Source organism: Papaver somniferum, chromosome 6 (genome assembly GCF_003573695.1).
Source record: "Papaver somniferum cultivar HN1 chromosome 6, ASM357369v1, whole genome shotgun sequence".
Taxonomy (NCBI): domain Eukaryota; kingdom Viridiplantae; phylum Streptophyta; class Magnoliopsida; order Ranunculales; family Papaveraceae; genus Papaver; species Papaver somniferum.
The window spans coordinates 88,989,487-89,004,706 of NC_039363.1; the positions used below are offsets into that span (position 1 = coordinate 88,989,487).

The 15,220-nt window shown below is 37.7% G+C and overlaps 4 non-coding genes across 4 annotated transcripts; 2 read left to right on the forward strand and 2 right to left on the reverse strand.

Moving 5' to 3' along the window:
• The first annotated feature begins 4,110 nt into the window (after nucleotides 1–4,110).
• Nucleotides 4,111–4,181, forward strand: TRNAG-GCC. The gene has a single exon. It is a non-coding gene; the product is annotated as a tRNA-Gly (tRNA).
• Nucleotides 4,182–10,380: 6,199 nt separating this feature from the next.
• TRNAA-AGC lies at nucleotides 10,381–10,453 on the forward strand. The gene has a single exon. It is a non-coding gene; the product is annotated as a tRNA-Ala (tRNA).
• A 1,345-nt stretch (nucleotides 10,454–11,798) lies between these two features.
• Nucleotides 11,799–11,919, reverse strand: LOC113291971. The gene has a single exon (XR_003331669.1). It is a non-coding gene; the product is annotated as a U5 spliceosomal RNA (small nuclear RNA).
• A 901-nt stretch (nucleotides 11,920–12,820) lies between these two features.
• On the reverse strand, nucleotides 12,821–13,018 carry LOC113292312. The gene has a single exon (XR_003331792.1). It is a non-coding gene; the product is annotated as a U2 spliceosomal RNA (small nuclear RNA).
• Between the last annotated feature and the right edge of the window lie 2,202 nt (nucleotides 13,019–15,220).

A 15,220-nucleotide genomic window follows, 5' to 3' on the forward strand; every position in this document is an offset into this window, starting at 1 on the left:
CATCAAGTTGCAACCACTCAGCATCAAATGATGGAGATATTAACAAGCAGCACAACTGACGAGGGAAAACACAAAGTTGTCCAAAATCCTTCACTATCGCGTCTGAATCAGCCAGGTATGTAACGACCTATTGTGCATTTAGAAATTGAACATTTTTCCTTATTCCCGCACTATCTCACAAGATTTGCGCCAATTTATCAATAAAGCTCAAACCACAAATAATGAAAGTTAGTATTTTTGTGACATATTTTTTTTATAAAACTCTACATTCCTATACAAAAAAAAAGAAAAAAAAAAACGAACGCATAACCACCATCAACCGTTGCAAATTAACGGTTGAAATTAGTGTATCTGGTAATTCGGATTAGAAATATAAATTGCGTTAAATCTTGTGAGATAGTGTGTGAATAAAATGGTCATTAATCCTCCCTCCAACTTATATGTATATATGTGAGTAATTCTAATCTGGAGCAGTATACATATCAACATCTTCTTATATTTGGTGCATATTTTGTAGCTTTAGCATCATTGTCAACAATAGTGGCACAAGAAAAACATATTGCTGCCAATAGTAGTGATCATGCTATAGACAAATTAACAGTAAACACGAACCTGCTGTCAAAATCAGTGTATGAGGAGGAGATAATACTGGTGATACCTGGTGATCTTAATAGAAAAGATCTACATGCATTTGAACATCGGCAACAACTGCAGTTGAGTGATTTGACAGGATATCAAACAATCATAGAAAAGGAGCTTGAGTCTGGTAACTAAGCTATATTGCATGTTCTACAATTTTCTTTCTAATAAAAGAATTACTAGAGCTGATGATACGAATATTTTAATTATGATCTTGTATCCCTTCTATGCATGTTTGAATTAAGATGAAGAAGAAGAGGGTGGTCAAGTGGTGAATAACTTTGTTTTGGATGGATACGAGCTGCTACATGAGGCAACGGTAAATGGTGACTGGGGTGAGGCTAGTAAATTTTTGGAGGATCCTGAAGCAATTACGAAGCCCATCACTAGTGATTTACACACAGTGTTGGATTTAGCTATATATAATATGGTGGATTTGATGTTTGTGGAGGAGATTGTGAAACTCATGCCCCCAAAAGCACTTGAAAAGAAAACAGCAGAGGGATTAACACCTCTTCACTATGCTGCCGCATGTGGATATGCTAAAGCTGCCGAGTTGATTGTAACGAAGAACCCGAAGGCAACCCAAATAATAAGCGAGGACGTATATAAGTTGCTGCCACTTTTACTTGCTGTTGGAACAATCAGTGTTGGACAGAAAGAAACAGTTGAGTATTTATATTCTGTAACGAGACACGAGCATCCCAGTCCGTTCTTAGGTCATCAAGGTGCTAGTAATTTGTGTAGGATAATTGATGCGGGTTTCAACAGTAAGTGCGCAGAACTCCTAATAATTAATATGTTGAACTATTAATTAACAAATTAATACAGAAAAACAAAAAACAAGCATATGTACTGAATTTAATAGAGGTTACTTACAACATTTCTGATTGTAGAGGTATGCGGCATACCGTATGCCATTATTCTTATTTGCATGCTTACAAGAAATTTTAATTGTTTTTAACATGGTTAAACTTTTGGTTTGTAGATATCGCATCGTCCATTGTACAGCGGTTTCAAAGACTGGTTACTGAGAGGACGAAAGTAGCTAAGATATGTGGATTGGAATTGATTGCAGAAAGGCCGTTTGCATTTGCAAGTGGAAGGAAGCGTACATTCTGGGAACGCTGCATCTATTCATGTTTGTTAACTATCCTAACTAACTTTGGGTTTGAAATAGTCATTCATTGAGAAAAAAAATATGTGTTTTCAATGTCTAATTTATTTATCTAAAAGCGGTAAAATGACGCAGCCATTCAAGTGAACATTGGTTCTACATATCATTCAAACCACGCGGACAACACCAAAAGTAGCAAAGAGGAGCTTCTTCTTGAAAGCTTGGAAGCAACCAGTGGAGATGAAGAGAACCCGCTTGAAAGATTTGAGGGCTCCCATTCAGATAAAGAAAACTCGTCCTCTAACTCAGAAAACTCAGAAGGAGACAACGCAAATGTTTCTACCAGCGGTAATCGAGGAATACTGCTCAATCTCATCTCGTCTTACCTTATGCCCGCCATGAAACAAGGTTTCTATCTAGTTATTTTAAATTTTCCACTTAGGCGTTGTTAAATATAGATAGATGGATATTAAATCTGACTGACGAGTTTTAAGGTTTTATCCTATTGTGACAACTGACAAGCATTGATTGTTCTTTACAGTGGCTCGTTTCAAACGAATATACAATCAATTATACAATGAAAAAATGATGCATAGACAAGCTTATGAGTTGGTTGAATGTATGCTTTCACAACTCCATAAAAGAATGAATAGGCAAAAAGTAAGTGCTTTTTTTGAGACATCTAACGTCATCAAGACGGCTACAAAGCAAGGAACCATAGAACTTGTAGAGCAATGTATTAAAACCTTTCCGTACCTGATGAAGTGTGATAATCGATACGGTGGGGCAAACGATGCTGCAACTAGCTATAGCTAAACGAAATGAAATGATCGTGGATCTCATATGTGAAGCAAGTGAAGATGGAATTAGTGATCTAGTTGATACGAATGATATAGAGGGAAACACTGTCCTGCATTACGCTGCCAAGTTAGCACCCTCTGATCATCTTAATACGATCTTTGGAGCATATCTTCAGATGCAACGAGAACTGCATTTGATCTCTGTCTACTTAAGGTTAATAAAGTTCTGCATTCTATGCCTGACCGTCTTTGTGCACGTTTTCTTCAAATCTGAAACCTATATATATCCGTCCCATTTATGATATCAAATGCACCTTTGATTTTGTATATTTCATTTACAACTTCTATTTTGCGCTGTGACTCTATTGTGATCTTCATAGTCATTTCACTTTGTTCAGGGGGTTGAAAATATGATGCTTGAGAAAAATAAGCTCAAGAGAAATGCGGAAGGGGATACAACTCACCATATATTTATGGAGGAACACAAAGAGTTAATGGAAAAAGGAGAAAAACAGTTGAAGGATACATCTGGATCGTGCATGGTAGTAGCAGCCCTTATTGCTACAGTAGCATTTGCAGCTGCTTTTACTGCACCTGGTGGTAACGTCAGTGATAGTAACAGCACAAAGAATGGCACCCCAGTTTTCTATCATAAGACTTCATTTACACTTTTTGCGGTAGCATATGCCACAGCGTTATTCTCTTCTGTCACATCAGTACTCATGTTTTTGGCCACATATACTTCCCGGTACGCGGAAGTTGATTTCTTGAAGTCCTTGCCACGAAAGTTGATAGTGGGACTTGTAACTCTCTTCATATCTATGGCGACCATATTGGTTGCATTTGGTGCGTCATTGTATATTGTGCTTGGAGAAAGGTTCTCATGGGCTGCGATTCCTATAGCGTTGTTCAGTTGTGTTCCTTTGACATTATTTGCATCATTGCAGTTACCACTGTTTTTTGAAATGGTTCGTTCCACGTACTGGAGTAGCCCGCTTCAAAAACATAGATATATCCCCAGCCAACAGTTCAATACAAAGAAAGATAGCTGAAATTAGATTAGCAAAAAAGTAGTCGGGATACTGTTGGTATATTGAGTTTAGATTTCTCAACTGCCAACAGCCAATATTTTTTGAGATGTCCTGTATTTTGTCAGCTGGCTGTTAATCTGGAGGTGCAACAGTAGTACATATGTAAAATCATTTTTATGTGCGTTTGCATGACTGACTGCCCACTGTGTCTCAGATTGCAATCTTTTTGCTCATATTCAGTTTTCCAGTTAAATCTTGCTTCTGGACTGATTAATTTCTCTATAAAATTGATCACACTGGCTAAGCACCACCAGTATTTATATGTTGTAAGATTGGAGATTATTTGTGAATCGATGAACTAACATTTCGAGAAAAGAAGATGATCTACGAGCATTTCTTACTTGGTTGGAAGTTCCAACTTAGCCATATGAGCCATGAAGCAAAACTGACTTATTTGGAACACTTCAACGCGTTGTTTTTATAACTTTGTCAACTCGTCGCCGTAAGGAATATGGAACATTCAGCACCAGTGGTCTAGTGGTAGAATAGTACCCTGCCACGGTACAGACCCGGGTTCGATTCCCGGCTGGTGCATTTTTTTTTTTTTATCATTTTGATTATATGAGGTTCAAATTTTATTCCTATGGAGGGTGTAAACGGTCAATTGATAACACGCACTCCAGTAGAAGCCATCACAGTAGTTTGCTTTTTCAGATAAAGTGACTCGCTTAATGACCCAAAAGTTGAAGGGTGGATATTCCACTGGTAGCTTCTGGTCTGTTTCCTACCAAGAATTGGTCTACTACTTATAAATGGAGAAATTGGGTCAATTGCCCAAATATTTTTAAAACATGGTTCCAATGGACGAGTAAAAATTAGTATGGATGAAATGGACACCAAAAAAATAGCAAGAATGAATCTGGATTCATCCTGGCTTAAACTTAAAAAATAGCGAGGGTGATACTGGATGCATCCTGATGTAAAATAAAAATAAGAAAAAGTATTTGAAAATCGGTAGGATGAAAATGTTTACATTCTGACTATTTTTACATTCTCGTCCATTTAAACAGTATCAAATTTTACATGTCTTTTTCACCCAGGAATTATCGTTATTGGGTTAATTGACCAATTATGTGTTACAAATAAAAATGCATCTTTAAAATATTGTATCCTCTCACAGCTTCATTAGAACATACATATGTGAACGAGTTTATCCAAAATCTACCTTGACTACTCAAGTTGTCTCAAGTTTTACGATCGAGCATGCTACACAGAAGTTTAAAGTCGGCATTTTCCTTTTAAGTTTTAGGGTCAAGTTCAACAGAGAACAAGTTGGAGACGCGCCAAAACCAAACAATTCAAGTTACACCGAGCCAATTTATATTGACAACGATTCATTGATTGTAATCAAAAATCATTTGGGGTTAAACATTGGAATCCAATTCCCGGTAGTGATACTAAATTGAGAAATCTAGAAATTTTTTTTGATCGTTCAAAAGAATAGATTAAAAAAGCACATTAAAAAAGCACACAAGCTGCGTGCGGGCAGATACACATACAAAGAGCGAAAAACCCACAAACAAAAAGCAAAGCTAAACAAAAGGAAATTCTAAGAATTCAAAGAGTGTTAACAAAAGAAGACACATCTTGCAAAACCTAAAAAAACAAAGAGCAACTTGCAAACTACAACGTGGATCACTGCCTAAAAACAGTTATCCCTTGCCAACATCTTATATTATTAAATCATCGTGGTTTTTTGCGAGATCGCTGAACATTTCTTCACGGTTGGCCTTCACAGGTGGAAACTCTAAGCCCCATAAAGATCCATAATCCACGAGCTTATCTGCCGAGACGTTAGGAGCTTTAGATTTAGGAAGCTTTTTCTTTTTTGAACTTGTATCTTTGGATATCATACTCAATTTCATACCAACTCCAATAACTGTCTTGGACAATAACTGCTTTGCAGAGCTTACCTTTGAATCTTTCAAAACTAACATAGAATTATATGTTATAGCAATTGGATCTTTCATTGGTGCATTCTTGTTATCATTATGATTTATCTGCAATGCGGTCAGTCTATTATTCAATTTACAGGAAGGAGATAAGACCAGCTCTTAGTATGTGAAATGTTACTTAATTAAGTAATATTTGATAGGGTCATGAGATCAATATTTGATAGGGTCATGAAGATTTGAGGCCGAATCTTGTGGTAGAGCATGGGCGCCGAACAAGAGAATATATACTTGCCACTGACATACTCCACAATCGGGGAATCTATGCACAACTAAGACAAGATTGAACTAAGCACCTTTGGGCTTTAACAGAAGCAAGAGACGATGTGCAGGGGCGGGGCAGAGGGAGAGGCAGATAGATGTTATTTTCAATTTAGTATTGTTGTTTATTTCAATTAATATGTTTTTTAATTTAAAAGTTGTTTGTTTAAACGACGACACTAAAAATAAAAATTGAGGCAATTATATTATATTAAAAGTAATTTTAAATAAACGATTACAGTTAAATTAAACTAAACTAAACTAAACTGAATAAAATTAAACGACTACACTGAATTAAATTAAACTTAATTAAACAAGAATTAAAATCAGTTAGCAAGACTATATTCATCTTCGTTTTCTTCCGAGGCATCATCTTCGTCTTCTTCCACATTCACATACAAGCCAATTTGTTGAGGGGGGAACTTGTTCATTGACTTATTATTGTTCGGCCTGGGCTTGTTGTTGTTTGACCGCATCCATTTGCTTAGTCCATCCAGCATATTGTCGTCCATTCATTAGTCCAATGTTCAAGGAGAGTAACTTGGAAAGCTTATTATCCATGTAGTATTATTCTCGCGAAAGACGACATTTTTGTTGATTATTTAAAGCAATGCCACGGTCTCTGACTCTATCTGCTTTTATCTGCATCTCGAATTCCTTGTGATAAGCATAGTTGAACTCGCTTGAATCTCCTTCTGCTGCTCGTTGGGCTGCGTCTCTCGCTGCTTTAGAAGATTTCTGACCAGCTCCTCTTCTTCTCTTGACGTTAGTGTTAACGTCTGTATTAGTGTTGTGTTGTTCCTGACTACTTGGAGTTCCATCAGGCGAGGAAGAAGGTCCTCCATTCTGAAAATCTTACGTGATTAGACCATGTGGTGATCTTGCAGGCACTTGATGACCTTCCAGCAAGTATGGATTAAACATGTTAAGCACCCTCAAAATGGTGAAACAAGCTTCATGTTGGAAGCTCATTTTGTGGGATCTTTGCCACTCTTCCCGACATCTTCGTTCACATCCGGTTCGCCTTCACCACTTCTTCTATTGTGCCACATTTGAGTGATCAAAGCTACATATTCACTAACGGCTGCTGAAATTGCGTGAAAACGATGAGACAACCCATCGTCATCATGTCTATTGGGGTTACCTGTTTCTTCACCAAATTTTTGTAATATCTTATCATAAAAAGTTCTTTTTTCTTGATAAATACCATTGATTTCATACTGTGTATATAAAACATAACTTCTGCAAAGTGACTCGTCTTCATCCATCGTATACTTGACATCACGAATTCTTGTGTTTCTTGTTGTGATTGTTGTTGTGTTTGTTGTTGTGTTTGTTGTGGTGTTTGTTGTTGTGATCGATGTTGTGAACGTTGTTGTAATCATTGTTATGAGGATGCTATATTTGTTAATAATGAATTTTGTAGATGAAAAAGCGGGGTCTAACACCACTACCCAATATTTCGCTTAGCAATCTGTATGGACAAACTCGAATATACTTTTAAGAGAATCAGCAAGACTCAATCAATTAAAAGTATATCAACGAGTTTATATCTCTCTTCTTGATTTGATTTACTCAAGCAAGAACTGCGAGTTCTAATCAAATACAAGGAATAACTTGGATGGTACCAAAGACCAATATCCAAAGATCAATCAATGACAATCGACAACCAAAGGTTGGATTACTCTAATTGATGATCTAACGCACAACCTGTATTATTTCAATTATAAAAATAAAACAATATAATGCGGAAACTGAAATAACACAGACACCAGAAGTTTTGTTAACGAGGAAACCGCAAATGCAGAAAAACTCCGGAACCTAGTCCAGATTGAACACACACTGTATTAAGCCGCTACAGACACTAGCCTACTCCAAGCTAACTTCGTACTGGACTGTAGTTGAACCCCAATCAGTCTCCCACTGATCCAAGGTATAGTTGTACTCCCTACGCCTCTGATCCCAGCAGGATACTGTGCACTTGATTCCCTTAGCTGATCTCACCCACAACTAAGAGTTGCTACGACCCAAAATCGCAGACTTTGACAATAAACAAAACTGTCTCACACAGACAAGTCTATCAAAGGATCAATCTGTCTCCCACAGAAAAACCTTAAAGTTTTTGTTCCGTCTTTTGATAATAATCAAGGTGAACAGGAACCAATTGATAATCCGGTCTTATATTCCCGAAGAACAGCCTAGATAAATCAATCCCCTCACAACAATCTTAATCATGTGGTATCGAAACAAGATGTTGCGGAATCACAAACAATGAGACGAAGATGTTTGTGACTACTTTTTATATCTTTCCTATCAGAGATATTAATCTCAAACCAATCAATCGGATTGTACTCGTACGATAGAAGATGCAAGATCAGATCACACAAATACGATAAAAGTAGTATCGGTCTGGCTTCACAATCCCAATGAAGTCTTTAAGTCGTTAACCTGGTTTTAGAAGAAGAAAACCAAAGGTTAAAGGAGAATCAACTCTAGCACGCAAAATAGTATCACACGTGAAGTGTGGGGATTAGTTTTGCACAATACTAGATGTATCCTTTATATAGTCTTTCAAATCAGGGTTTCGCCTTAGTCACAAAGCGAAAAATATCCACTATTAGATGAAAACCCGATTTAGATTCAAGCTAATATTTCTCAACCGTTAGATCGAAAACTTAGCTTGTTATACACAAATGAAATGCACGCTTCTAGGCTTGTTAACCGTACCCAAACGTGTACATTGTTGGTTCAACAATAGTTAACCAAAAGGTTAGTCATATGAGCATTTCATACCAACCATATTCTTCTTCACCATAACTAGTTCAAATGACTTCAAATGAACTAGTTGGAGAGTTGTTCAATTGCAAGGAAATCTTATGTACTACACAAGACACAATTGAAGCAAAGATGATTTGATTCACTTGAATCGGTTCATGAACTTTTATAGCAGCGGTTTGCAAACTGCATTCCTTAGTCTTTATAAGTTTAAGTTTAGAAATCATCTTCAGATATATAACCTTCTTAAGTTCGCACACTAGGTTTGCGGACTTAAGCAACCGGGCAGAGTTTACAAATTCCAGCTGAAAATCTCGGCAAATACTTTTCGCCGGTTCGCGGACTAGTACTCACGCAACAAGTTTGTGAACTCCAGCAGAATTTCTCGGGATGAGAAGTTTGGTAGTTCGTGGACTTGGCAACAAGCAATTCTTCCGGTTTCTCTTGATCAACAAAGTTAGCAAACTTTGGTTCAAGGGATAGGACTTATGCACATATGTGTTTCCACAACAATTCTTATGTCCATCATTGGTTATGTAATATAAACTCTCATTCCAACCAATGAACATTCTTAGAGGACGTTATGTAGTTGTTACACCATTTCTCTTCAAAGCAATTTTCAAAGTGATTGAAACATATCATGACTTTCGTCACTAGGTAAAGATAAACATGGTCGAAGCGAAACGCTTGCCAACACATATTTCGAGATATAGATAGGCGAGGTATACTCGGATCCAAATACCAAATGTGTATAATCTAAGTCTATATATAGCATACGACTTTTTGTCTCAAGAAGTAGGAGATAGAGTAGATAGACTTTTGAGTGACAGATAAGTTCAAGTCTTCACATACCTTTTTTTCAAGAAAGTTCCACCGGTTCCTTGAGTAGTTCTTCTTCTTGTATGATGATTCGCCATAAAGTCCTTGAGCTCAACTACACTTTCTATCCTAGTCCGAGACTTAGCTATAGTAGACTAGAAATCAAGACTTATAGTTTTGATCACCAACATTGACAAAAATGCTTGAGATAGCAACGCATGTTAGTTCGACCGAGCAATGCTCTAATATTAGAGATGGGATTTTTCTGGTAGAGTGAGTTGATATGGATAGTTTTGTTCGGAGATGAACAAAGAAAAATTGAGATGGTATGAAATTCTGTAATTTTGAGGTAGTGATGAAGAAGGTGTGAGTTTTAAGTCTCGAGATGAACTGAATTTGCAGGGAAACAAAAATGAGTAGCAGTCGTTAGATGGAAGGATCTGTTGGCGCTTTTAATAAAACTCGGCGTGTTAACAAAAATCGCTGGAGTTTGAACTACAAGTGGGCAGTGGAAAGACTAGCGCCAGCGTTTGAGCGAAGCCAGCCCGGCCTTCCATCAAGCGCGCGCTACACCTTCCAACTCAATGAAAAAATGTACAAATTTGTTGATTTGAGCATCCATTTTTCATGTTTGTTGAGTCCATAGTGGGAGCAAAATGAACAAACTTTGTTAATATAATAGAATGAGTTTGTTCATTCCATAGGAACTGCTCTGGCCTTCACGTTTAACCACAAAGTGCATTCGATTTGTTAATATAATGGAATGAGTTTAGTAGACTCACGTTTTCCCACCCTCAAATTACAGCTGGTCATGTAATGCACCGGACGACGACACCTTGGTGGCTTGGTCCCTGTGGTGATGCAGCAGTTGAAAATTCTTGTTTAAGCTAAAGGAACAATCGCTTACGCTATTCTACTCACAAATTGGGGATGTAGCTCAGATGGTAGAGCGCTCGCTTAGCATGCGAGAGGTATGGGGATCGATGCCCCACTTCTCCATCCTTTTTTCTCTTTTTGTTTTTTTTTTTGTTTTGTCAGAGCATACACCCGTGAAGTTATATACTGTGAACTGTTTCGGTGCTTGAAGCCAATGAAATACAAAAGGAAATTCATAGAGAGTGTTAATTTGAATGAATTACTTTTTGTAAGGTTTGTAGATAGAAGTAAGTTTGTGAGCAACACCAAGTGATTCAAGAGAAATCTAAGCATTTGACAAAAGATTCAAGCCAGGACCAGTGACTCTCAGCTTTCTCCAACCCTTTTTAGTGCCAAGCCTGTTGCTAAACCTGCAACACCACCTCCACCTATCACTACTTTTATCACAACATTTTCCATCAAAAATCCAGTATAGTTATGCCTGCACAATAACCATGTTTGCATAATCTTGACTGTTTCTGAGAGATTAAGTGAATTAGGAATGAGATTCTTATGATTTCTCTCTTTCACACAAGATAAACCTCTCATATCAGACTGTTGAATTACATCCTTTACTCCCTATGGGGAGCCAGACACACTATCTAACATTGTCTTTTGTTGTGTGACTTTTGTGTCTCGTTTAGCCATTTCTATGTCTAGAAAATAAAAATGAATAGAATGTTCTGAGTTCCAAAAAATTTGCCAAGCAGAAAACTTAAAGACAACAAATCGAATTCATGCCTTGGTAGGAATTGTTGCCCCGTCTTCTGAATGTATCATCACCCCGAATGGATTGTTATCTTGACGTTTTCTCAATTGGGAGAAGCTTCGAAGAAAAACGGACCATATCAGTCGGCAATTCCTCTAGTAGAGAGCTTCAAGTAAGGCCTTTCTGTGCAGTCCAGCTGCCATCCACTCCTCTAGTAGAGAGCTTCAAGTAAGTCCATCTGCCATCCACTCCTCCCAACATATACCAATCACAACTGTAATTCTAGACTAGACTCAAAACTTCAATTACAGTACTAAACGCCAATTTTAGAAGACAACCAGTCAGGACTTAATCATGCAGGCATCGTCACTTTATTTTCGGACAAAAGATTAGTTAAATGAATTGGTAGGGGTGCGCCAGGCCTTTGCAGAAGTGCAATGCAAAGGTGACGCATGAGAACCCCAGTAACAAGTTACTGTGATGGGAACTCCACCATATTAAGTGGATGTTAACGATATTAATCACGATTGATATGGGGGTTACCGTATATATACAACTGTTACATTTTAAGGGCAGGCAAACGGACTATCAAATCATTTGCCAGACACTGGCTCTCGCTGACCATTTATTGAAGAGATCTTTTTCCCTGTTAAGGTTGCCAAAAATGTGCACATGCTGCCAAGCATAAAAACTAAACTATTGGTTTTGAGTATTGTTGGGTTCCTCTTTAGAAAAGAGAAACCCTCCAAAAATAGGCGTATGCCGCTTATAAACGGCAAGCACACGGTATTCTTTAGTAAAAGGCGAAAGAATAGTTCGCTTTGTGCTTACCGCACGGCTGCGTGAATCAATTGGTAGAGTGAAGCGCTTACTTTATACAGAGCATTTTGAGCAGAGTTGTGCTTTCTAGTCCATGTGGGATTATTTCTCTTCATTTCAACTGAGATTCAAAGTTACTAATTAATCCAGCTTTCTGGGCTTACTAACAAAAGGAGGAATAGTGGGATTTCAAAGCTTCCATACTTCATTCATTTTGTTTCCAAGGAGAATGGAAAGGAAAGGTTACCTTCCTCATTTTGTTAGAAGGCTCCAGTCTACACTCCGATCACAAGCATATGAAAGCTTGTGAGCTTTCTGTCAATGATATGAGCTTTTGAGTAAAATGTCAAAAAAGAATCTTATCTTCAGGGTGATGAAGAAGAATAAGAAAGCGATGTTTATGTGCAAGTACCACCTTCCTGACTCAATTCCGTAGCCAAAAAGCAAAATTCAGCTGAAATGTTTGATGAAGAGCAAGCGAAGATGCAAGATTCACTCCAGTGGCCTGAAGTATAAATCTTTCAATGGAACAGTTGGATCTTATATCGCAGCCAGCTCAACCGTAGCTTACTGATGCATTCCATCGACAAGAGACAAGTTTAGTTGAATGAATTGGGCAGGGGCTGTTACCGCATAGCTAACTGATGCTACTGTGATGGGAACTCCCCCATCAATTTGGCGCGCCTTGGGTACTACCGAAAAGCTTTAGACTAGGCCCTCTAAAAAAATTTGAAACTGCAACTTGAGCTGAACTAGTTAGAATAAGAGGTAGTAAGGTGTGTAACTTTTGAGTGACATAGACAGCCTAGCCACCACTATAAGCTTAAGACTAGGCCTTCTACAGGTTTGCTAAAAATCCACATAATTAAGCTTAAGACTAGGCCTTCTATAGGTTGGTGCAAAAGATTAGCTTTGATATTTGGTGGGGGTGCGCCGGGCCTTTGAAGTAGTGCAACGCAGAGACAACGCGTGAGAACCCCAGCAGCAAGCTGCTGTGATGGGAACTCCTCCAGGAAAAAAATTAATTTAATATCGTGACATCCGATGGACAGCATATCAGATATTAAACTGATAAGAACATATACTACACTTGATCTTAGTCAAAAGGCCGAGAAAGGTATGCTTCTTCCATCCTTGAGCTCCTGTTTTTATATTCTCTTTGTTTCAATTCCTCTACTCTGGACTTGTCTATGTGGGACTAAATCTTTAGTTTGCTGCCGCTAGGTGCCGATGTTTTAGTATCTAACTGGCTCGAGGGAACCTTACAATTTTCTATCCTCACAGCTTCATTGGAACATACTAAAATAACAAGAGTTGGCAATGAACATGGGCTTAGCGGTGAGCACAATTTTCTGCTTCCATATGCTTATTTATTGTGAGTAGTTGGCAAACTAATACAGGTATTGCTACGTACATTTTGATTTGTTTTCTTTTACAGTATATTTAAAAATTTAGCAGTCACTGAGGGTAACGGGTAACCGTCCCAAAATTTGAGTGGTTTTTCATGACATTTTGAATGGGTTTAGATGTAATGGTTCTCAGGAATGAAGCTTTCATGAAACTTTGGCTGTATGTTGAACTTCAACTATGTAAAATACAACGTCTGTTACATGAACTGCAACTGTTTGACAAAATATCCCAATGAAAAAGTTGATTTGGGTGTCTCAGTTGGTACCTTAATTTTTGTTGTATGACAAATCTCTAAATATTTAGGACCGTCGGATTAAGACCTTCAAGAAAACCCTGATACATATATTCATTTTTTAATCCTCGTAGTTTTTTTTGAGACGATGATTAGTGATATAGCCTGTTTTGATTAGTATCTTTTAATTGTTTGTTTTTTAGTAGTTTGGGGTTTGGGGTTTTCTAAGAATTGGGTTTCATTAAATCTTCATGTGTTTGAAAATACTGCCATCATTGGAATTATACACACTTCCTTCCATATGCGTTCACTTGATAAATGAGATCTACCAAAACAAAGAAATCATGTTATGCAATTTTTGAAAATTTTAAGTAATTGAAAAAAAAAATTGTTACGAGGGTAAATGCAGTTTTAGGTAGCTGACCTTCATCATGTGCTAGTTGAGTGTGAGCTGCTTGAGTGAAACTTTGTACCTTGTTAGTCAACAGCTTAACTGGTTGCCTTTGCCATATTTTATTTGCTTGCTTGTCTTTGACAATGATAGATCAATTGTAAAAGCCTTAGTCAGGGCTGTAGTTGTGTTTCTCTATGCTCTCATTTTGGATCTATATTTTGCAGAAGTTGTATGAGCCGTTTCTCTTATATTTCTAATTCTCAGGCAAGATATGGAAGAAGAATGATCCGCATCTTACTCAATTAGTAGTGAATAAACCGATGCAGAACTATTCAACTTAATAAGCTTACTTTATTTGCATTTAATTGTGCTCTAGAGTCCAACTGTAGATTAGACCAAACTCTCTAACTTTAGATATATAATAAAAATCAGATGCAGACTGACAAGTGGTTGATTTGCGTACAGTGGTGGAAGACATCAAACATTTTGATTTACAAAGAGAAGACAGCTATTTAATTGTTGCTAGGGAACATGGCTAAGGGTTTGATATGGGCAACAGCCGAGGACTTGGCAAGGAATAGAGGACGAGTCCTTTCTCTATACTGTCAGATATTAAGAAGCCTCAATTCCACAAAACTTCCCATGAACTTCGCAGCAAGATTGGCCAAGAAAGCAGAGGCTCGTGCTATCTTCATGCTAGGCGCGGAAGAGGAATCCCTTCACAACATTGAGGACCTCGTTGATAGTGGAGTGTACGCTCTTTCCCTCTTAAGAGAAGGGGAAATCGCTAAGTACATCCAATGAGTGCACCACTGGTTACTGAGCCTCTCTCATACTTTGCTATTGCTAGTTTTTGATAGAATTTACACTGTCCTTCAAATTTCGTTTGTTTATGACAAATGTTGTTTTACAAGAAACAAAGAAGAGGAAATATAGCTTTTAGCCGATGAATTCAAAATATTTCTGATGTCCATACTTTCTAGCAACTGCGATATGACAAGAACAAGAACTATAACAATAAAAAATAGAGTTGGAACTTTTTTCTTTCTGTTTCATCGTTGGCCTTGCTGAAGCTGAGCAAGTTTTGGAAAATTAGCCCACCATGTCCTGTTCATTGTACTTGCCCCTCTACCAGTTTAACGTATGCACCTGAACACCCACAAGGAATCAGGTATCAGAGTGGAACACGTTGGGGTTACCGCTGCGCTAAAGTGCCCTTTGTGTTGCCTGATAATTTCCGCAGTTTGTCCAAATCAATCTTAGTATGTATTCTGAGATCCATTGCAT